Source organism: Pongo pygmaeus, chromosome 1 (assembly GCF_028885625.2).
Source record: "Pongo pygmaeus isolate AG05252 chromosome 1, NHGRI_mPonPyg2-v2.0_pri, whole genome shotgun sequence".
Lineage (NCBI taxonomy): Eukaryota > Metazoa > Chordata > Mammalia > Primates > Hominidae > Pongo > Pongo pygmaeus.
Window position 1 is genome coordinate 151,363,383 of NC_072373.2, and position 25,741 is coordinate 151,389,123.

The following is a 25,741-nucleotide window of genomic DNA, read 5'->3' on the forward strand; positions in this document are numbered from 1 at the left end:
TAGGTTTTCTTCCTTTTATGCCCCTGTGTTTTCTTGATGTCTTTTACCTGGTTCCAGTTTCCTTAGCTTTTGGTAGCAGATAGCATTTTCAGAGCACTGTGCCAAGACTTACCCACATGAGTCCTATCGACCTTGATCAAGGCCACAAGGCAAAATCCCTAGTCCTTACTTTGAAAATTAACTTGATATTTCCAGATATATATTCATCTGGTTTTTCTATTCCACATATGAGAATTATTTCTCTGAAAGGTTTGATTTACTTCTATTAATTATTATTCAAAAACATACCCTGTGAAACAATTGTAACTAAATACCAAACAAATGAAAACAGATGGTAGTGTAATCTAGACAAAGAATTTGGCCCAAGGGGTTAAAAAAAAAGAATATAATAGAGGAAGAATTTTCTTTAATTACCCTCAGAAAGTCAACATGAAAAGTGATTGAAATAGGTTTTGCTGGTATCTCTCCCAGTTTTAAACATATTTGTGTTTCTAAAGTAAAGCATCTATACAGATAATCCAGAACTTAAGTAGTGAAAATAACTATGTTTTTCATCACTCAATTACAACATTTAAGTCCATATTAACAAGCCAAATGGAAGAAAAGATTTACCAAGTGAATTGGGAAAATATGACATCTGGATGATAAAAGTGAGTTTGATAATTTTAAAAATAATTTGAATGACTAATTAAAAGTTTCCCTTACTCATTAAGAAACTTATGACTGCTCCCGCTGTTTTTTTCTAGCATTATCGTTGCAGACTTTGTTCATCCAAGATCAAAAAAATGGGTCAATTTCATCAGCTCCTTTAAATAATGCATCTAGAAAGTGAAAAACAGTCTGTCTGATGACAAGACCTTTCACCGTGTTAGGAGGAGGTTTCTTTGTTCTCATTAACATCCACTAAAAAGGCCCTGGTGTGGAGGCCCACTCTGGAAAAGTTGGCCTCCAGTGCACAAGATGAAGAGGTAAGTTCAAGTTCACCAGATTTTAATCACTCAGAAGTACATCTGCCTGAAAAGCCTAGTCAAAGATCCACATGAGGCAATGCACTTAACACCTTCCAAATTCCCTTTTCAGCACAGATTACCCACTATACTTATAGCACCAGATGGATTCTTGAAAAAGTGTTGCAATGTAATCAGGCATCAAAGTTAAAATAAATTTTATAAACAGTACTAAGGCTAACTACATTTCCAAACCACTTTGGCACATTTCTTTTGTCTCTTCCATTCATTTTGCCAGCAGTTGTTGATTTAAAAGGTTATGTGAATGTGTATATTTTTTTCTAACGTAACATTTACAAAGAAAGCACTTATGTAAATAAACCTTTGGAAAACGAGGTTGCTATGATTAAAGCACAAATGTGGGCATATGCCATGGAAAGTACTGTTCTTTTCTTTAATACTATGTTAACAAAATTTATTTAAATAAATTTCATGTAAAAAACTTATGCATACGTTCAGTATTATAGACACTTTTGCCAATACTATTTTTTTAAAAGTATATAAGTACATTTATACTAGAAATATCTACAGTACTTTTTCTGGTACAAAAATCTTTGGGAGCGACATTCTCTCATATCTTTACAATATATTTTTATGTTAAAACACCAGAGCCAACTCTGGCTGCCTATTTTTATTATGCTGTATAATTCCACAGGTATCGACATGTGTCACCTGTGTTGCAGCCACATTTGGCCAGCTCTTTGTGCTCACCAGGGAAGCATCGATCTTCAGCTTTCATTAAGTGGTAGAAATAGACCATTGGCATAAAAAATTATTTTAAAAAATAAATGGGAGAATTTTCTGCCTGGGGACTACACCACTACTGTTCTCTAGTAATTTGAATTATTGAATGGACTAAATAAAAGCCATTTCTATTCTTTTCTTCTTTTTTTTTTTGCCCAGACAAACCTGAAATCCAAGTTGATTTTTTAAAAATCTTTTATCCCCTCAGCTTGTTAGGATTTATCCTTGAATGTTCCGTTCTGTGCACTCTGCATGGAGTGCTATCATGTATTTATCTAGCAATCTCTAAAAAAATACAGAGCTTTTAAAGAAAATAAAAGCTACAAACCCCATAATATTTGCCAAACTATTAAACATGATGTGCAATTGTGAGACTGCTTGACAGAAGATTTCAAAAAAATGAAACTTTTCATTTTTATAAAGTCTTTTCTGATCAATGGCTTTAAAGCCCTTCTCACTGTGTCTGCATGGCAGCAGAATATATGAATGACAAACAAGAAAACTCATGTAACAATTTTAATTTGATTATACATATTTGTTAAGAACCTACTATATGCAGGAACATGGTCTGGTAGCACTGCTGATTACATTATCCACCTCTTCACCTGTCAATTCAATACTAAAACCTCAGCTCAACATTAACTCCTTCTAGAAGTTTTTCTTGTCGATCAATTCCTCTACTCCCAGCTAGGTGAAATTCACCTTCTTCTGCTGCCATGTTTGTATCGATGTCATTCCACTAACCCGCTGGATTATAATTGTTTAATGTAATTATATCCCATACTAGGGTTTTTCTTAAAGTTAAGAACTCTGTCTTAACATGTTGTGTAGGCTGTACATAGCACAGTAACTGAGTTGAATGAATGAATTCAGCTGAATAAATGAGTGAATAAAGATGTAGTCAAGAAGCTTACAATCTCATAAAAAGCAGATAAGGGTAGAGATCATAACAGTAAGATGTGGTTTGAGTCTTTGTTCCCTCCAAATATCAGCTGCAAATGTGATTTCCAATGTTGGAGGTGGGGCCTGGTGGGAGGTGCTTGGATCATGGGTTGATTGGATCATGGGTCCATCATGAGTGGCTTAACACTATCTCCTTGATGGTAGTGAGTTCTCCCTCAGTTACTCCAGGAGAAATATGGTTGTTTTAAAGAATGTGGGACCTCCTTTTTCTCTCTCTTGCTCCTGCAACAGAAGAACAGACTAACACAATATATGTTAGAATTTGATAAATAGCTGAAGAGTTTTAAAGAGCTATAGAGTAGAATAGTAGAAAAGGTACATTTGTGTGGTCATAAGTAAAGGTGACCTTTGCAATTAACCATAAAAGATGAGTAGGAATTCAATAAGGAGACAAGTCTGGATGGTGGGGGGAAGCATCACAAGGAGGAACAACATGAACAGGTCAGAAGTAGAATAATGCTAATCAGGTAAGAAAAAGGCATAACAAACTGATTAAACCTGCAGACTCTGGGACCAGCCTATTGAGCTTCAACTCCTGTAGCATCAACCTCTACTTCCAGGGCTGTGAGCAAGTTGCCTAACATCTTTGTGTCTTGCTTTTTTTGTTTGTTTTTTGGGATTTGCTTTTTTCTCATCTATAAATGGTGGATAACAATGGTAACTTCCTCACAAAATTGTTGTGATAATTAAATGTTTCAATTCATCTAAAATACTTGACACATGATGATGAGCATTGAAAAAAAATTGCCTATTCTTTTTAGCTAATAACAAAAAGAATTCCTTCCGGAAGTTTTCCTTGTAAACCAACTCCTCTACTCCCAGCTAGGTGAAGTTTACCTTCCTGTGCTGCCATGTTTGTATCCATGTCATTCTACTAACCCCACTGGACTATAACTGTGTCAAGCAATTACATCATATACTAGGTTTCTTCTTAAAGTTAAGAAATGTCTTAACATGTTGTGCAGACTGCACGTAGCACAGCAACTGAGTTGAATGAATCACAGGTATGAAATATATGCGCAGGAAAACAATGGCCTGTAGACCTTGAAAGAGGTTGTGATCCTGCTATGGAGACTGTAAAATTCCAGAGTTGAGACTGCACTTAATTTGTAACACAGCAGGGAGAGACATGGCTGTATTGTGTTTTAAGAGCATGAACCAGCAATGTTGAAAGGAGAGCCAGGAGCACAAACCACATGGTGGAGCCAAGGAGTTGAGTTAGAAGGCTCTTTCAGAGCTCTAATTGAGATAACAGGGCTTAGCCTAGAGATCATGAGAATGGGAAGAATTAGTGGATGTGACACTGGGGAGGTGGAACCCAACAAGCTTGACAAATGATTAGATGTGAGGGTGTATTAGTATGTTCTCATGCTGCTAATAAAAACATCCCTGTGACTGGGTAATTTATAAAGGAAAGAAGTTTAATTGACTCTTGGTTCCACATGACTGGGGAGGTGTCACAATCATGGTGGAAAACTAATGAGGAGCAAAGTCACATCTTACATGGCAGCAGGCAAGAGAGCATGTACAGGGGAGCTCCCCTTTATATAACCATCAGATTTTGTGAGATTCATTCACTATCATGAAAACAGCACAGGAAAATCCTGTCCCCATGACTCAGTTACCTCTGACTGGGCCCTTCCCATGGCATGTGGGAATTATGGGAGCTATAATTCAAGATGAGATTTGGGTAGGGCCACAGCCAAACAATATCATTCCACCATGACCCCGCCCAAATCTCATGTCCTCACATTTGAAAACCAATCATGCCTTCCCAACAGTCCCCCAAAGTCTTAACTCATTTCAGCATTAACTCAAAAGTCCACAGTCTAAAGTCTCACTTGAGACAAGGCAAGTTCCTTCCACCTATGAGCTTGTAAAATCGAAAGCAAGTTAGTTACTTCCTAAATACAATGGAGGTATAGGCATTGGGTAAATACAGCCTTTCCAAATGGAAGAAATTGGCCCAAATTAATGAGCTACAGGCCCTATGCAAGTCTGAAATCCAGCAGGGCAGTCAAATCTGAAATCTCCAAAATGATCTCCTTTGACTCCATGTGTCACATCCAGGTCACACTGATATAAGAAGTGGGCTCCCAAGGCCTGGAGAAGCTCCACCTCTGTGGCTTTGTAAGGTACAGCCTCTCTCCCAGCTGCCTTCATGGACTGGCATTGAGTGTCTGAGGCTTTTCTAGGTGTGCGGTGCAAGCTGTTGGTGGATCTACAATTCTGGGGTCTAGAGAAAGGTGGCCCTCTTCTCACAGCTCCACTAGGCAGTGCCCCAGTGGGGACTCTGTGTGGGTGCTCCAACCCCACATTTTCCTTCCACACTACCCTAGCAGGGGTTCTCCATGTGGGTTCCACCCCTGCAGCAAACTTCTACCTGGACATTCAGGCATTTCCATACATCCTCTGAAATCTAGGCAGAGGTTCCCAAACCTCAATTCTTGACTTCTGTGCACCTGCAGGCTCAACCACATGGAAGGTGCCAAGGATTGGGACTTGCACCCTCTAAAGCCATGGGCCAAGATGTATCTTGGCGCCTTTTAGCCATGGCTGGAGTGGTTGGGACACAGGACACCAAGCCCCTAGACTGCACAGAGCAGGGGGGCCCTGGGCCTGTCCCACAAAACCATTTTTTCTCCTAGGCCTCTGGGCCTGGATGGTAGCAACTGCCACAAAGTTCTCTGGCATGCCCTGGAGACATTTTCCCCATTGACTTGGTAATTATTATTCAGCTCTTTGTTACTTATCCAAATATCTGCAGCCAGCTTGAATTTCTCCCCAGAAGAGAAATTTCATTTGTTTTTAATTTCATCAATAGGCTTCAAATTTTTCAAACTTATGCTCTGTTTCCTTTCGAATGCTTTGCCGCTTAGAAATTTCTTCCCCCATATACACTAAATCATCTCTCTCAAGTTCAAAGTTCCACATATCTCTAGGGCAAGGGCAAAATGCCACCAGTCTCTTTGCATAGCAAGAGTGACATTTACTCCAGCTCCCAACAGGTTCCTCATCTCCATATGAGGCCACCTCAGCTTGGACCTCATTGTCCATATCACTAGTAGCATTATGGTCAAAGCCATTCAACAAGTCTCCAGGTGGGAAGTTCCAAACTTTCCCACATCTTCCTGTCTTCTGAGCCCTCCAAGTCTCTAGGAAGTTCCAAACTTTCCCCATTTTCCTGTCTTCTTCTGAGCCCTCCAAACTGTTCTACCCCCTGCCTATATAACCCAGTTCCAAAGTCGTTTCCACATTTTGAGGTATCTTTACAGCAGTCCCCTACTCCTGGTACCAATTTACTGTATTAGTCTGTTCTCACACTGCTAATAAAGACAAACTTGAGACTGGGTAATTTACAAAGGAAAGAGGTTTAATGGACTCACAGTTCCACATGGCTGGGGAAGCCTCACAATTGTAGCAGAAGGCCAAAAAGGAGCAAAGTCATGTCATACTTGGCAGCAGGCAAGAGAGCATACAAGGGAACCTCCCTTTATAAAACCATCAGATCTCATGAGGCTTATTCACTATCATGAGAACAGCATGGGAAAAACCCCATGATTCAATTACCTCCCACCGGGTTCCTTCCTTAATGTGGGGATTACGGGAGCTACAATCAAGATGAGATTTGGATGGGGACACAGCCAAACCATATGAGAGGCCAAAGGAAAAAAAATGATTTAAAGATGATTCCAAGGTTCTGAGGCTGCTTGGCTAGAGAAATACTTATTCAATAATTGTGCTTTCCTCCCTACTTCACATTTAAATATTCTTTTTGACATAGCTCAAGTCCTACCATCTCTGTGAAGCCTCCTTTGATGACTTTGTCTAATTCCTTTTGCCCTGATTGTCTTTACTTCCCAGCTAGTACATTATAAGCACCTTATTCTTTAATTATAATTAAATTAGGATTTTATCACTTCATAATATAATGCAGTTCTATTTAATACAGTTAAGTGTACACCTGACTTGGCCACAAATCTTTGTCTTGTTTTCCAAATAAATAGGAAAGTCCTTTGAGGATACAGACTATATTGTACATTATCCAACATAGCAGTTAGAATTTATTAAATGTCAAATAAGTAATTAGTAATCAATTCGCAGGCCAAAGGAAGATTCTTAAATTTTCCCGCTGGAAAATTAAATAGCAGATTGAAAAGTTTTTTTCTACCCCTTATTCAAAGGTGTTAACAAAAAACACTTCTAGATTCCTGGACTTTTTTTGCATTGTGATTGACCATAGCACTGCCAGAATCAAAATAGAAACAAGTGCTTCCTACTCAATAATACTCTTTATAGACAAGTTTGTTATAGCAAAAGTAATTCGTATTAGGTAATAAGTATCTATATTAATATATAATGAGCAATATTTAACTGAAGTTTTCCACAATGATCCTTATAAACCCTTGTTAACAGATAATTTGCCATAAAGTATTTTAGTATATTCACATATGAGACCATTGAAGACAAAGAAAAAATTATTATAAAATCTTGGAAAAAATGTCAACAATGTAAATAAATTTAAAAAATGATACATATCTTGCATAACAAACAACATTATTTCCAAAATACATGAATGAGTTTGGAAAGTGAGACGTTTGCTGTTCATTGGCAAGAGTGCTTTATAGTTAGAGTTAATATTAACACCACAGGGTTTAAGAATATTCTGCTACTCAATATATTGACGTTTAATCTTCTACTAACATGACAAATTGTTGAAAACAGACTGGAATTCAACTTCCTGGTAATAGCCTTCCATTTCTAATTAAAGCACATTAGAAGATCAAATATTATAATAAATGCACTGTGAATTTTATCTTATTCTTTTAAAAATTAACATAAGTATAGATTAAAATGAGAAACTTGATGTTGATTATTTTTACATATTGTTTTTGTTTTACTTTTTGTTTTGCTCTAACTTTCAGAAACGAGAGTTAAACCCAAGGTGGAAGAGTCTTACTGGGAGGTGGAGAATGGCTTTTACAAAATCATAGTAAAAAACCTACCTAATCAGTGAAATTTAGTGAAGTTTCTCTCGTCTATTCTCAAACTGTACTATTATCTGAGATAATCAACTGTATGATATCATTTGCATATTCAGCCCATGGCTATTTAAAAAGAGATTTCAGTCATTATGTGAATTTTCCATTTGTTTTAACACGAATTCCAAAGGCAGCTTTAAAATTATTAGGAATTCTTCTTTACAACATAATTGTGAGTTTGTTTATAGAAAAGGGTATTTTAAAATTTTATTTAGAAAATAAACTTCTCAGAAACTGAGAATTTATTGGCAGAAACAGAGCATTTATCATCATTCCCACCTTGAAATATTCCAGGAATTCTTAGATGATAGAAATGGCAATTAAGGGAGCTGGGCCTGGACTGATAACAATGGGGAGTAGTTGAAAATATCAGCTATTTCACCTGCTTTTAATCAAGGTTTTCTCTGGTCCTGAACTCCTGAGTCTATTTTCCAGGTAATTGCTGTGTTGTGGAGTTCTGTCCTCTTCCTCCTCTAATATCCATCTTTAATACATCTACATCATAATCATCTTGAGTTAGTTGCTCAAAATGAATTTAGACCCAGACAATTGAAATAAGTTTTCACTTCCTGATCATTGTTAGGTGAGAAGATCCTGACCTAATACCTAATAGTAACTCCTTTTCTTCTAACTTGTTTTTATTGTCTTACATATTTTCATTTTGTGTGTAAAAGATATTCCATACCCCAAAATTGTCTAGCATTCTAGTTAAATATCCATAAAGAATACACATGAACAAAATATTCCAAATTGACTTGCGTTGCTTGAATCTAATTAGATTCTAACCAATTGAAGTAATTACATAATATACTAAGTCAGATGAGTTAAGTGCTGCTTCAGAATTGCACATTGCTTTTATGAAAGCTTATCTTTGTTTTTAATCTACATAGAAACAAGGTTGCCAGATTTAGTAAGCAAAAATATAGGACACCTAGATAAATTTGAATTTCAGACAAATATTTTTTATATGTCCCAAATATTGTATATCTCATTTTTTTGTCTAAATATTTTTATTTAAATCAAATAGTTGCACCAAGCAAGAGCTTACTTTGCCCACTCCAAATTAAAACAGAGCACAATAAGGACAAAATTTATTTGACAGGACCATTACAATATGTGAACACCCTCCTTTACTCATATGCAGCTGTTCTCACACAAAATATTAACCCCAAACTATTAATGTCACACAAAAGGAAGTGGCCTTGATTTTGCATGTGGAGCAGCATGTTCTATAAATGCTGAAGGGTGGGAGAAGCACAAACACAATCCACTCTTTAAAAAAAAATACTTCAAAGTAGAATTTTCTATCCCCTCCATTCTCCAGTAAAAAAGTAGTGCTGGGATCTGGCACCCAGATTTGGTTTTTATCCTAACCATTTACAAAGTGTTCCCCCATATGACTTGCATCATTACGGTTATAGATAATAATAATTTATTCACTTTGAAGAAAATTGTGTCTAATCCTTCCTCCTCTTCTTGCCTTCATGCTCATATTCCGTGGGGCGGCTGCTATCTGAGGGTCTTTTAGAGCCACCGTGCTGTTTCACTTCTTCCAAAAACTTGTCCAAACCAAAAGGATCTTCCTCAAACTGAACTGGTCCTTCTCGGCCTCTCTGCTTACAGCCTGAACCAGAAAACTCTCTGTCGGGAACAAATCTGTTGGTCTTTATTCTGGCTTCTAGGTCATCGTCATACACGTCCTTGTCCAGATTTTTACGGGGCCTATAAATACTGTGGGCCATATCTTTACCACCTCTCTAGGCTTGATCATAAACATTATAAATTCCATCTTCTCCACCTGCAAATCCACTGTCCATACCCTTGGATTGGTTGACGAGCCTTTGGTCGTACTGACCTTCATTGGAAGTTCAAGGATTAGGAGCACCGAGAGCAATGACTTCACTGATATCCCCATTTTCATTTCTCTGAAGTTTCGACCTCTTATCAGGAGCTGTCCTGGAAAGATTCTGGTCATGCTGTCTCTCTTTTCACCTATCCTCTTTTTCCACGAGTTTTGATCCCAGCTCTTCTATCCCTGGCTTTCTGGGCCATTTCTCTAAGTTTCTCTTCATATTTTCCCTTTTCTTTCTGAGCCATTTTTCTCTCTACTCGGGCACGCATTTCCACAGCTTCACAAGCCTTCTGATCAGCAATGTAGAGGGCTTCGGCCAATGTGGCAACATTTTCTTTTATGTGTACTGTCTGTAGTCCTCTTCCATCGGCAGCCAGACATCTGTCTAATGGAATTGTATAACCCTTTGCATTTTTCCAGTTAGAAATACAAGGAGGAAACTTTCACTCTTGTTGTTCCCTTACAATCATCTTTTGGCTAGGAGAATGCATGACAGGTACAGGAGGAGAAGGTGGTCCCCGGGGAATTTTCTTATTAATCTTGAACTTTGGAGGCTCCGTTGGATCTTTCTGCACTTCTACCATCCGACTAACCCTCTGTTTAGCTCCAGAATTGAAAGCCACTCCTTGCTGAGATGGTGTGTATCGGATATACTGAGCAGGAGCCGGTTTGTCAGCTGCCTGAACTGGCGTGACTGCGGCGACCTTCTGTGTTACAGCTTTTTATAAGGCTACTCTTGTCTTTTCTGTTGTCTCTTTTATAGCTTCTTCATCGGGCCTTTGCAAGTCTGGATCATTTGCATTCATAACATCCTTTGGAACCAGGACAGTGTATTTCCTATAAATTACCTTGTCTTTTGACTGTCCTTGTAGAGTGATTCCATCATATTTAATTTTTCCTTCAGAATCCACCCGAATGGCCAGCACATTAGACATTTTTTTCTTTCGTCCCATATCCAGTGGATACTGAGCCACATGGATTTCTGGAAAAGCACCTCCATCTCCAAAATCCTCTAATAACCGAAGTGTCCAGCCTTTCCGGTATCCGTACGGGGAAGGTTCTCTTCCGGAAGAGACACATGAAGTCTGCCGTGATCTCTGGGATCTTGTCTTTTCTTCAGCCTCAAGCTGGTCCTGAGATAACTGAGTAGGTGCAGGTGTTTTATCTGGCAACGCTATATAAGAAGCACCTCAATTTGTCAAAGAAATACATTTTTGCAGTTTTCAGACCCAGTGCCACTTCTCTAAAGCAAATGTTTAAGTTCACATTGTGAAGAGCATAATTAATCCATTTAAACAACTTCTTAATATTATGAAGCTGGTGGTTTAAATTTTCTTCTAAGTTGTTATTTTAAAGTTTTCTGGGCCTAATTATTCATATTTATTTGACAAATCCTGTGCTCTGGTGAAACCTAGAAACGACAATAATCTAAAGAGCTTTTCAACTTAAATCTCTGACCTTAGGGTAAACTAGTCAAGTAGTTACTATTAGTAAGACTGTTAACTTAGAAATGTTCATTAGTTAATCTAAAAGCAAGCAGACATAACAACAGATGCCCAGATGGCTAGGGCAGGGGTCTAGGAAAGGTGCATATGCAAAATTGTTACCAAGAAAAAAACACACAAACAAAATAGTAGACACTTTACATAGTGATGCCAACTTAACATTCATATGTTCAAAATGCCACCTTCCTACAATATTCAACTTACTACATCTCAGCCCAATAGAAAAATCATTCTTATGCTGCTCATCTATAAGCATAAAATATTAGTAATAGTCGTTTATGAATTACAAAAACACAGTGGACCTAACATATATTGACTGGGTGCTGATTCCATTAGATTAATCAAGTATTTGGTATCTTAAAAGACCCTAGCGGCCCAAACACAAAGCTTCTGAATGCTATGTCAGTGTGTAGAAAACCCACAGGAGTAATTAAGACACTGTTCACAAGTTTAGTATGGACAAATTCCATATACTGGTTTTGACAGCCAAGAACTAGCAATATTGGAATCATTTATAAATGAGAAAAGGAGAGTTTTAGCAAGGAAACTCATAGCTTTATTTCATTTATAAAAATAGATATAAATTATAAACAATAGATTTACAAACTGAATCCAAAGTAATATTCAAAAATATACCATGCCCAAGTTGGGCTTATCTTGGGAATACAAATATGCTTTTTGCATTGAAAATATATTAAAATTATGTGAATAGATTAAAGGAAAAAATCCACAAGTTCATCTAAGAAGTGTGGAAATGTTATAAAATTCAACATCTCTTGTGTACAGTAACAATAGGGAACTAAGAAGAGAGGCATCTGCTTAGCCTGATAAAAGATAGGTATCAAAGTATATCACAAATATCCTCTTAGTAGCAAAACATTAAATGTGTTCCCTTCAAAATCAGGAATAAATTAAGGATTGCAAACAATTGCTACTTTTATTGAGGATCCTTTACAATATAGTAAGAAAAATTAAATAAAAGGTATAAGTATTTGAAGAATATTTAAAAGAAGAAAATGGTTACTATTCATAGATGACATGATTGACCACATAAAATATGCAAAATTATCTACAGACAAATTTATAGAAATAATGAGAATTCAGTATGGTGGCTTGCCATAAGATTCCTATTCAAAAATAGGTGGTATCTCAATACACAAGGAAGAAACAAACAATGGTTAAAGAAGAGGGAGAAAGAAAAGAGGGTGAGCAAGAGACTATTTATAATAACAGAAACAAAGAGTGTAGAAATATGGGTATAGAAAATGTAAACCTTATTGAAAGATATTAAAGATATAAATAAACAGAGGGATATTCTGTGTTCAAGAATATAAAGACCCAATATGTTAAAAGTGTGTGTGTATATATATATATATATATATATATATATATATATATATATATATGCTCTCCTCAATTTCTACCACTGCCCCTTTTATCACCCTTTTATTACCCTAGCCTAACCCCTAGCATCTTTCACATTTTTTCTAATTTTCTCCCTGCTGGTCTCCATACTTCTACCCATGGCCTCAGAACATGTCAATCTTGTGCTCAGAATTCCTCAATAGATTCACACTTCACCAAGTAAATGCTAAAATCCTTAAAATTGCCAGCAAGATGCTAGAGGAACTGGCCCCACAATTACCTATCAATCACATCTCCTGTCACTCTCTTCTCATTCACTTTGCTCCTAACATAAAGGCTTCCTAGCTATTCCTCAAACACACCAGGATCCTTTCTGCTCTAGCTGTTTCCTCTACATCACTAAAGCCTTCATCTACTTCATGTCCTTGCTAAAATTATTTCTCAGAGAAGGTGATGTAGTTTGGATATTTGTCCTTACCCAGATCTCATGTTGAAATGTAATCCCCAGTGTTGGAAGTGGGGCTTGGTGGGAAATGTTTGGATCATCTGGTGGATCTCCCATGAATGGCTTGGGCCATCCTTTGGTGTTAAGTGAGCTCTCACTCTGAGTTCACAAGAGATCTGGTAGTTAAAAAGTATGTGGCATCTACCCCCAACCTCACCCACTCCACTTTCTTCCTCACAAGAGCTCCTGCTCTGGCCATGTGATATGTCTGTTCTCGCTTTACCTTCTGCCATGATTAGAAGCTCCCTTAGGACTCCCCAGAAACAGATGTCAGTACTATGCTTCCTGTACAGCCTGCAGAACCATGGACCAATTAAAATGGATTTCTTTATAAATTACTCAGTCTCAGGTATTTCTTTACAGCAATGCAAAAATGGATTACTACAAAAGTCAACTCTGACTATTATATTTAAAATTTCAACTGGTTCTCTGTTATGGGAGTCCTATCTCACTTTATTTTTCTCAATGACATTTGTTACCTTCTTATATACTATATAATTCACTTATTTATTAAGTTTATTTTCGGTCTCTGACCTATTTGAACTTCATCTTCATGAGAGCAGGGATTTTTTTTTATTATTGTTAAATCTATAGCATAATTAGCAGTTCCTGGAACATATGTATGGCAGACATACCTGACAGCAATAACTTAAATGAAGGACACTGAGAATGACTCTGCATGGTAGACATACTGATAGCCATAACTTAAGCATCCCCCGAGAATGCAGATGCACCTAAACTGTATAAACTTTCAGCTTTTTACAAATGGTACAAAACTGCATCTTTTTACAAATGGTTCTCCTGTCTAGGCTATCACCACTGGACTGCCTTATATGTAAGTTTCCTTGATAAACCTTATGTCTCATTCTCTGGCTTGGGCCTCTTCTTCAGTCTCTCAGACATAGCATCCTCTCATTAGAGTCAATACAGGTCTGGCAGGTCGAGATAGTAGGCACTCAAAAAATATTTGTTAAATGTGCAGTAAATGAAATGTAATTTAGACTATAATAAGCTAGGAACTATTAATTAATAAAATCATTTTGTAATTATTATGTATACCCCCTAGAGTGGAAAAAAATTAAGAAATATTATAATCTGAGGAGAATGTGAATCATCAGAAATTCATACAAAGATTCGAAAGATTGCAAAAAATTCAAAAGATTGCAAATTTGAAAATTTTTTGGAAAACCTGTTGACACTATTTTGCAAAGTTAAACATTCATGTGCCTTGCAAACCAATAATTCTACCTTTATGTAGGTACCCTAGAAAAACTTATATATGTGCTTATGATACATGCAAGAATATTCATAACAGTATGATTAATAATAAAATATGGAAGCTACAAAGATGTACTATGACAAAGGAACAAATAAATTAATGGTGTTATATTTACTCAATTAAATATGAGAAAGCAGTTAAAGTGAATGAAACACAACTATTTGTAATAACTATGGATGCATCTTAAGATGTTAAACAGAAAAGTCCTATAAGACTACAGAAGATATGAAACTATTTTTATAAATCTCAACAGAAATAATATTAGGTTATATTTGACTTTGGCTTACATGCATATGTCAAAAAAGCTACATATATGTGTTTGTGTGTCTATGTGCATGTGTGTGTGTGTGTGTGTGTAAATAAATAACTACAGTAGTTTTCTCTGGTGGAAAGGAAGGAGGATGGGCATGCAAAGTGTATATGGGTAGATGAAAGTCATGTTAACATTTTAGTTCTTGAGTTGTTTGATTGGTTCACCAATGTTTATTATTTATGTTTCTAACATATATTATAGATACACACACATTGTAAATATATCAAATATAATTTTTATATTTTTTAAAGTATTTAAATATTTGTATATTTGAGCAAAAAATAACAAAGGGAAAAGGAACTGCAAAATGCTCATAGCACTGTTTTTCTTTCTTTAAAAATAAGGTTGGGTGTATTAGTGATGTGGAACAATTGTTTATCAGCTTCCTTTTCAAAATTCTCAGAGATCATTTTGTCATTGATTAATCCCAAATTCTGTGGTTTGTAATATATTTTATTTAGAGTTTTGATCTTTCAAACTTCTTTAAGAAGTCTCAGTACATCTTTGAAATCCAAGTGTTTTATTTTTAGTGTTTCACTTTGCTCTTTTTATTAGCTGAAATGACCTTCTTGAAATATTGTGGCATAGAGGAAAGAGGAAGAAGGAAAAAGTCATCTGAAAAAGTGTTCTTTCTAAGCAGCTCGTCTATTCCACGTCCTTACAAATAATTCAACTGTGTTTATTCTCAGCCAAAACTCTGCTATTATTCTAATGATGGACAGCCTGTTCTTTACAGTTCTATCATATCTCCTGATCCATGCCAATTGCCTAGATGGAGGTATGAATGTGGCCACAGTGATAGGTGGCTGTGAGGGTTTTGTGAGAGGCATTTTCTTCTGCAGGGCAGACAAAATGCTTGGAATGGAGGATTAAAAAAATAGTAAAGCTCATTTCTATTGCATTATGTATTTTGATGTATTTCTAATGTATTCCTTTTCAAAACATATCTTCACTGAAGTAAAGGTAAAGACAGAATGAACAACAGTTGCTGTTTTATGCACATCAAGTAGCCATTTTTAAAACTCTCAAAAATGCAGCAAAGCAATTTAAAAAGAGCAAGTGGCATGGTTGCTTTTTTTAAAAAAATGTGTTTGCTCTGTAGCTACATTTACCAGACTCAAGATATGCAAATGAAACAATATATGAATTTGGCTATACCAATTTTCTTTCAAAACTGTCTAATACAAATATATTAAATCCATCTATTTATGCATTAAATCCAGATTTCTTAATACAGAGCCAGCACTTCTTTTGCAGTTATTCAACAGGATTGCATTTTTTATCAAGATATATTTCAGACATTGAAAAGATTCCATTTTCAACAATACTTTGGATCAACAATAGTTTTACTAATCATTAGTCAAACATGTTTTCTTCCCTTTAAGTCCTCTCCTTGACATTCTGTAGTACCTGAGAAATTTCCAAGTAAGTGAGAATTCGCCTTGCCTATTGAAGTCAAATTATTTTATGTGTTTGAATTACAAATTGAAGGAGGCTATGGTTTTATTGACTCACTTTTGTGTTCAAATGCAAAAGTTTTTGAAATCATTCTGTGCTCATAGTCTGTCATTGCTCCTTCTGAGTCCCCTTCTCCTCTTTTGAAGTCATTGTTGTATAAAGATGAAAAAAAGACATGTCCTATTAGCTAAATCAATATTGATATTCAAGAAAAAGATCTAAAATAATTTCTAAAGAGCTATTCTCACATAAAAATAAATCATCTTTGGTAATGTATTTTTTAAAAGAGTTTGGCTTTTACGTTTATGCAAGACTGACTTCTTACTAAGCCTTTACTCCAAGACATTTCACAGTGGAGGTCCCCAATGTTTGTCCTTGTCATTTTATAGGATTAGTTTGATCCATTGTCATTCACCTAACTGCCTTGTACCTCTTGTTAGTACACAATCCCTAACTAAGCCTGAGTATTTGTTCTTCAAACTTTCTAAAATGACTCTTCTGTTCACTCTCAGGATGTATCATTTATCATACCTTCAATGGCTGGAGAAAACATAGTCTCTTTATGGGCTTTTAAAACTGAAAAATCATTTGTTAAAGGAGGGGTTTCAAAGAAAGTATTGTCTTTCTGGCTTAGAGTTTATGCTTTTTCATTACGTACCATAAAAGGAGCACATTTATAATCATATTTTTTAAAGAAGGTAAAGGAATGGAATTTTAATCTGAATGCTTAGAGGGAAGATGAGAGGCAGCAAGAAGACAAAAGCAAAATGGGAAAGCCAAAGCCGTAAGAAAGGAAAGAAACCTCAGAGATGAATCGTAGCAAAGAAATATGTTTATCATTACTCGCAGAATATATAGATTTTTAACTAAAAGATTAAGTCCTTTGAAATGTTCCAAAAACATGAAAATCTGAAACTGATTCTCACTCTTGAATTCAAGGATTAGCATTTCATGAGCTTCTTCCCCCTCTTGGTGAATCTTTCCTTACTAACATTAGTTATCAAGACACTTGGCATTTTTTCACAGCATGCATGAGTCACAACACAGACACCCTTATCCTCAAAATAAATGGATATTGAACTTTGAATAAAACATGCTTCTTCTATCTTAATCTCAAATTTCTGACTGTGCTCCTCTCTCTTAGTCTGTTGTCAGATTGCCTTCAAGTGATAGTTTATTCTTTTATGTATTCCAGATTGAAGAAGGGTGAACCAAGGATTTCTTTGGGAAACATCTGTCCATAAATGGGAAAGGATTGGGAAAGATGCACTGAGATTCTTATAGGGCCCCAAGTCACTTCTATTAGGCTAAATTTCTAAGAGATGCTAGGTTCTTAGAAATTTCACAAAAATACTTGTCTGATGGTAATACAATTAAATTTTCTAAAGTAAAATGATTTTCACTTCACTGAAACATGTCAATCAGAAAGTTTATTTCAAAAAAGGGAAATATCTTAGTTAAGTAAGAAAATGCTCCATTTTGACTGTTTACTGGCTATAATAACATTCACAAGTCTTACATATCTACTATCTTTTTCCTATCCAAGAAGCTGCTACTTTGTAAGGTGTGGAGAATGGGTATTTTTATTCCATTACTTGGATTAGAAAACTAAAACTGGGAATCACTTGTTATGTCACAAAGAAAAATTGGTAGAATCTCAGTAAGAACTATAGTCTCCTGATTTTTCATCCAAGACTATTTTATTTATCCATACAGTGTCATTGATTGAGTGCCTGCTATGTACCAAGTATTATTCTGGGTCCTATGAATAACACTGTCCTGCCTTTTATCCTATTGTTAACTATATATAAATGTATCAACGAGCAGTATATATATATATATATATATATATATATATATATATATATATAAATGCTACATATGTAAATTAAAATATATTACTGGGAGACAAAACAGTTCAAATGAAACTGAAACTACTAGTATTATCATCCCATTTTCACTATTGTTTGTTGTTATTATTGATTCAGTTTACCAGGATAGTTATTTCCATTTTAATTACCCTAAACAATAAGCTCCAGAAGTACAGGAATTATTATGTTTTTCTTCATTATTTCAACTTCTAGCAAAATGTCTAGCAAATGGTGGGCATTTAGAAAATGTATTTGGAGAAATGTATTTGGGGAAAATTTAGTAGTAGCTTTGCTTTTCTCACTGACACTTGTTCACTGTACTCCAAATCAGTCAGCCCCACTTAAAGTGCAATTAGAGAACAGGTCAAAGTCGTCACTGGCATCATCCTTCCATCTCCAGCATCCTACTCAGCTCCTTCAGATTATTTTCTTCCTCAGACCTCTACATTGGTGCCTATGCTTCCAGGAGTCTTTTCATAGGCTATATCTTAAATGATAGTAGTATTTATTGTACAGAAATATTTATATTGCATTTTATTGCGTGGCTCTTGGAAAGTTCCAAGTTCAGTGGAGTAAATCCCTAAAAGCTAGAATTTCAAATGGAAGCTGAGAATAAATGTCTAAGAAAAGAACACATTCTTCCCCACCACCACCAATCAATTAAAGTCACAAATTACAAGATACTGTCTCTCGATTAATGTGACTTTTTTCCTCTGCTGAATATTTGTATAGGTTAAATCATTTGGAAATTAATGCTGCACTAACTCTAAATATTTCTTTAAAAAAGGAAAAACTATTTTAAATGAAAAAATATCCCTTTTAAAAAACACTTTTTTTTATTATCTATCAAGGTGTCTGAATAATGTCTTTAATGCATAGCTTACCCTAACTACACAGATTTTGTTTTCTTGCAGAAGAGAAAGCCATTAAATATGACTCAGATACTAGAAAAGATTACTTCATATTACTGGGAAAAACCGATGTTGAAGACCAGTCAAGTCTAATGCACATGGGCAATTACACTGGAGAGTTTACAAAGCACATGGGAGTTGTTTTAATCAGAAACCAGAATGAATAAATTAATGGACTCTTGGTCTACTAATTTTTTTAAAAAAAGGGAAACAAAATATAAAGCTACACATTCTTTTTCCTTTTTGTAATGGAATAACATTTTAATTTTTTATTTGAACTCCAACTTTTGTTTTAGATTTAGGGATACATGTGCAGGTTTGTTACATGGGTATATTGCATGATGCTGAGGTTTGGAATATGAATGATTATCCCATCACCCAGGGAATGAGCATAGTAAGCAACAGTTAGTTTTTGATGTCCTTAAACATAAAGACCTACCAAATTTGCTTTGAATGAAATACCCTCACTTCAGCATATGTAAAGGATTTTTTTGTTTTTTTGTTTTTTGGTTTTTTGTTTGTTTGTTGGTTGGTTTGTTTTTGAGACAGAGTTTCTCTCTGTCTCCCAGGCTGGAGTGCAGTGGCATGATCTCGGCTCACTCTAACATCTGCCTCCTGGGTTCACACCATTCTCCTGCCTCAGCCTCCAGAGTAGCTGGGACTACAGGCGCCCACCACCACACCTGACTAATTTTTTGTATTTTTACTAGAGATGGGGTTTCACTGTGTTAGCCAGGATGGTCTCAATTATAAAAGATTTTTGAGGCAGATAAGTCAGGGAAAATCATAGATTCATAATTCTGTTGCACTGTGTGGAGATTTTATTTGGAAACAGCCAAATAATGGGCTGCATTTCCCATTCTCCTTGGCAGATTACTGTAACCATGTGACTGGTACTTAATGAAGGTGTTGGCAGAAGTAGGGAGTAACACTTCCCAGGTAAACTGATAAAGAAGCAAATGAGCCTTCTCCACCTTCTCCTTGCCTCTCCATGAACAAAATTCAAAAGAAAATCCATGGATCTAAAGAAGGACAGAGCCCCAAGGTGGAAGTAGGTTGGGTCCTTATTATGGAAGGCTACCTGCCAATCAAGAACATCCCATTTGGATTTTATATGAGAGAAATCAACATTGATTTTACTAAGTAATTGTATTAGTGCATTTTCATGCTGCTGATAAATACATACCCGAGACAACTGGGCAATTTACAAAAGAAAGAGGTTTAATGGACTTACAGTTCCATGTGGCTGGAGAAGCCTCACTATCAGGGTGGAAGGCAAGGAGGAGCAGGTCACATCTTACATGAATGGCAGCAGGCAAAAAGAGAGTTTGTGCAGAGAAACTCCCATTTTTAAAACTGTCAGATCTCCTAAGGCTTATTCACTATAATGAGAACAGCACGGGAAAGACTTGCCCCAATGATTCAATTACCTCCCCGCCAGGTTCCTCCCACAACATATAAGAATTTTGGGAGTTACAATTCAAGATAAGATTTGGGTGGGGACATAGTCAAACCATATCATTCCACCCCTGACCCTTCCCAAATCTCATGTCCTCACATTTCAGTACAAGTCATGCCTTCCCAACAGTCCCCCAAAGTCTTAACTCATTTTAGCATTAACTCAAAAGTTTACAGTCCAAAGTCTCATCTGAGACAAGGCAAGTCCCTTCCACCCATGAGCCTTTAAAATCAAAAGCAAGCTAGTTATTTCCTAGATACAATGGGACTACAAGCATTGGATAAATACAGCCATTCCAAATGGGAGAAATTGGCCAAAACAAAAGGGCTACAGGCCCCATGCAAGTCCAAAATCCAGTGGGACCATCAAATCTTAAAGCTCCAAAATGATCTCCTTTGACTCCATTTCTCACATCCAGGACACACTGATGCAAGAGGTGGGTTCCCATGGGCTTGGGCAGCTCCACCTTTGTGGCTGTAGAGGTTACAACCTCCCTCCCAGCTGCTTACATGGGCCGGCATTGAGTGTCTGTGACTTTTCTAGGCACACAGTGTAAGCTGGGGTCTGGAGGACAGACCATTCTGGGATCTGGAGGACAGTGGTCCTCTTCTCACAGCTCCACTAGTTAGTGCCTCAGTAGGGACTCTGCATGGGCCATGTGACCCCACATTTCCCTTCCGCACTTCCCTAGCAGAGGTTCTCCATGAAAGTCCCGCCCTTACAGCAAACTTCTGTCTGGACACCTAGGCATTTCCATACATCCTCTGAAATCTAGGCAGAGGTTCCCAAACCTCAATTCTTGACTTCTGTGTACCCACAGACTCAACACCACATGGAAGGTGCCAAGATTTGGGGCTTGCACCCTCTGAAGCAACAGCCCGAGCTATACCTTGGCCCCTTTTAGTCATGGCTGGAGCAGCTGGGACATAGGGCATTAAGTTTCTAGACTGCATACAGCAGAGGGACCCTGGGTTCAGCCCATGAAACCATTTTTTCCTCCTAAATCTCTGGGCCTGTGATGGGAGGGGTTGCCATGAAGACCTCTGACATGCCCTGGAGACATTTTCCCCATTGTTTTGAGGATTAACATTCAGCTCCTCGTTACTTATGCGAATTTCTGCAGCCAGCTTGAATTTCTCCTCAGAAAATGGGATTTTCTTTTCTATTGCATTGTCAGCCTGCAAATTTTCCAAACTTTTATGCTCTGCTTCCCTTATAAAACTGAATGTTGTTAACAGCACCCAAGTCACCTCTTGAATGCTTTGCTGCTTAGAAATTTCTTCCTCCATTGGCCAGGTGTGGTGGCTCATGCCTGTAATCCCAGAACTTTGGGAGGCCGAGGTGGGAGGATCACCAGGTCAGGAGTTCAAGACCAGCCTGGCCAACATGATGAAACCTTGTCTCTACCAAAAATGCAAAAATTAGCTGGGCATGGTGGTATGCGCCTGTAATCACAGCTATTAGGGAAGCTGAGGCAGGAGAGTTGCTTGAACCTGGGAGGCAGAGGTTGCAATGAGCCAAGAGCATGCCACTGCACTCCAGCCTAGGCAACAGAGCAAGACTGCAACTCAGAAAAGAAAAAAAGAAAGAAAGAAATTTCTTCCTCCAGATACCCTAAATCATCTCTCTCAAGTTCAAAGTTCCACAGATCTCCAGGCTGGGGCAGAATGCCACCTGTCTCTGCTAAAACGTAGCAAGAGCCACATATTCTCCAGTTCCTAACAAGTTCCTCATTTCCGTCTGAGACCACTTCAGCCTGGACCTTACTGTCCATATTGCTATCGGCATCTTGGGCAAAGTCATTCAACAAGTCTCTAGGAAGTTCCAAACTTTTCTACATTTTCCTATCTCCTTCTGAGCCTTCCAAACTGTTCCAACCTCTACTTGTTACCCAGTTCCAAAGTTGCTTCCACATTTTCGGGTATCTTTTCAGCAGTGCCCCACTCCCAGTACCAATTTATTGTATTAGTCTGTTTTCATGCTGCTGATAAAGACATATCTAAGACTGAGCAATTTACAAAAGAAAGAGGTTTAATGGATTTATAGTTCCACATTGCTGGGGAAGCCTCACAATCATGGTGGAAGGAAAGGAAGAGCAAGTCACATCTTACATGGATGGTAGCAGGCAAAGAGAGAGAGAGTTTGTGCAGGGAAACTCCTCTTTTTAAAACCATCAGATCTCCTGAGACTTATTCACTATCATGAGAACAGCACAGGAAAACCCACCCCTATGATTCAGTTACCTCCCACCAGGTTCCTCTCACGACACATGGTAATTGTGGTAGTTACAATTCAAGATGAGACTTGGATGGGGACACAGTCAAACCATACTAGTAGTTAAAATTTTCTAGTCAATCTATTTCTGGAGTTAGCATTATCTTAAGTAATAAAATTCTCCAATACAAAACAAAATTGAGAAAGATATTCATTGGTTAAACATGGAAACAGGTATGATATCAGATAAGGCCTGTATATGCATGTATTTTTTTCATCAGTCTTGTCCTTTGTAACAGTAATAATACTTAGTCTGGTGTTTCAATATTTAAATGCCAGGAGATGTTGTGGGCAAATACATGAGTGGAATTCTCCTGGGAATCAAATATGTAGCAGCCTGAATAGCAGTTCCAGGATATCAAACCTAGCACCCAAGTTTTAAGGGGTCCTGTCCAGTAAATTTTTAGTTTCTTAGTTTCCACAGGAGTATCCATTGCTTCCATAGAGTCAAATCCAAGCCATAGATTTTTCTTTCTGGAGTTCCTGAGAAAGGTGTCAAACACACTGACCATCTTTAAGAGTGAAGATGAGCTTCATTTTAACTAGATCTTTCACTTAGGCTTCCAAAGTCAGCTATGCTTCAAATGTGGCATCTCTACAGAACATTGCAGGGGTAGCAACAGCTTTAGTTGCTAAGAATATCCCGCCACAAATGGATAATAAAAATGAGGCTAATGTAAACAATGTGGGCCAAAAGATACATGGACTTAAAAATCTTTAAAATGAATTCAAAGTGAGTACATTACCTTCTTATTCATTTGGTTTTAGCCAATGTTGAAGAAATAATTAAAATGCGCTTACTGAATCTCTGTAAGTGAATCTTTTTCTTAATTAATGGGAAAACGCTCTGTGCCAAACAATGATGTGAACCTCCTGAGAAATTCTGTAATTTTATAAACTATGACAACAAAGCAATGGTTGTTTACCACTCCCTATGCTGTGTACATTCTTGTTTGATTACACTAGTTCATAAACAAAGAATTAAAGAACAGAGAGATATGTCAGCTTTTTCAACCCTTGTAAACAACTCTTAGATAAATGAAGGGCAAACTCAGTGGTAAGAAAATAACTCCATGTAATGTAACTACAGGGTTTCTTTTATATTTTTTAAATGCTCTTTTTTCCTGTTCTTAAAGCAATTTTATCAAAGGATCCTGACAAAGAGATATGTCTCCTTAGACAATTTGCTTGGAGCACCTAAAATGTTTAGTGCACCCCTAGAAGAAAAAGTTCTGTTAAGATATTATCCTGATAAAGAACCAAGTCAACTGATTTTGCCTATTGTAAACATCAGAAATAGAATATTGAATTCAATCAATTATAATTTCTTGAAGGAACCCTCCTACATTGGTATTTCAGAAATAGTACAAGGATTCACTAAAAATGACTAAATTCAAAGTAAAAATTAAAAACTATATTCAGTTCTCTTAAGATTTAGCTTAGAAATTCTTATGTATACAAGTTTCAAATAATATTTTTCTGGAACTAGTTTATAGAATATGGTACAAAGTGAAGTCTCAGTCTTTAATTTGAGGGAGTTGCAGAAGGAGGGTTGTTTTGATTGCGCGTCTTCTTCTGACATTCACCCTGTCTGCCTTGAAGAGTTTCTTCCCTCTATAATTGCTTTAATTAGTAGTTATAGAGAATTCTTTCCCTCCATCCATGATAGTTCAAAGACTAGGTAAAATCGTGGTCTGATGCACTGTATGATCTGAATGGTCAGCAGCATGATTAGACATCAGTCCTCAAAATGTGAACTCTCCTTCAGGGTTTCTCTTCTTCTTCCAGACCTCCAAAGTCAGCATGTCTGTTCACAGTTTCCAGACCTCTTCTGTCTTACTGCCTCCCCTGATCACATCAGTCACAAGGAGCTAAATACTATCAATAGGCAAGTGACTCCTACATTTAAATCCCCAGTCCCAACCTTCCCCCAGAATTCCAAACACAAATAGCCAATACCTACTTGGCGTCTCCACTTTTATGTCAACTGAACTTCCCAAACTTGGTGTGGTCAACATAAGACTTTTGCTGTCCACTGGAAACAACAAAAGAGCCTCACCCACTGATATGGTTTGGATGTTTGTCTTCTCCAAATCTCATGTTGAAATGTAATCCTCAATGTTGGAGGCAAGGCCTGGTGGGGGATATTTGGGTCATTGGGGTGGATTCCTTATGAATGGTTTGGTGCCATTCTCTTGATAATGAGGAGTTCTTGCTCTGAGTTCACATTCAGGCAAGATCTGGCTGTTTAAAAGAGTGTGGCACCTCCCCACTCTCTCTCTCTCTTGCTCCCCCTCTCACCATGTGATGTGCGTGCTCCTGCTTCATTTTCTGCCTGGGCCTCAGGAAATACCTTCAAGCTTGCCAGGAAGCAAAGCAGATATTGATGCCATGCTTTTACAGCCTGCAGAACTGTGATCCAATTAAACCCTTTATACATTACCTAGTCTTAGGTATTCCTTTATAGTAACACAAGAATGGCCTAATACATCCATGGTCTTCCTTATCTCAGTTAATGGCACCACTGTTCCTCTTTCTCTTTTCACACTGTATAAGACTTTTTTGACTCTACTTGAAAATATTTTCTAAATCAGCATTATTTCTTATTGCACCCATGATTACCACTGGAGTCCAAGCGACGTACTTTCCCCTGGAGTATTAAAAGATCCTCCCACCATTCTCCTTGCTGTCACTGTGTCCTGCAGCTTACTCTCTAGTCTTTACACATTAGCCACTGCACTCCAGCCATTCTTGCCTTTGGCTGGTCCTCAAACACACAAAACAAGCTCTTTTTCTACATCTCTATTACTGGGGGGGTCTCCTATGCATCAAATATGCTTGTCCCAAATATTCACATCACTGACTTCTTCATTTTGTCCACAGCTGCCCAAATGTCACCTCTTTGGGGTTGTCTTTGGTCATGCCTCCAAACTAGATATCACTCTCTTCCCCATTACTCCGCTTTTTAGGTAGGATATAACCTGAAGTTCTATTGTTGAATTTTACTTATTTATTATTTGTGCCCCTCACTAGAATACAGGAACTTTGATTTTCATCACTCTATCTGTAATACCTAGAATGGTGTGCAGCACATAAAAGACACTCAGTATTTATTGAATGAATTAATTAATGGTGCCATCCTCCTAATAATAAGGAGTTCTTGTTCTGAGTTCACATTCATGCAAGATGTAAT

The 25,741-nt window shown here is 37.1% G+C and overlaps 1 pseudogene; it reads right to left on the bottom strand.

The window, feature by feature from the left end:
* Positions 1-9,213: 9,213 nt before the first annotated feature.
* Positions 9,214-10,676, bottom strand: LOC129012147 (SNW domain-containing protein 1-like; annotated as a pseudogene).
* Positions 10,677-25,741: the final 15,065 nt, after the last annotated feature.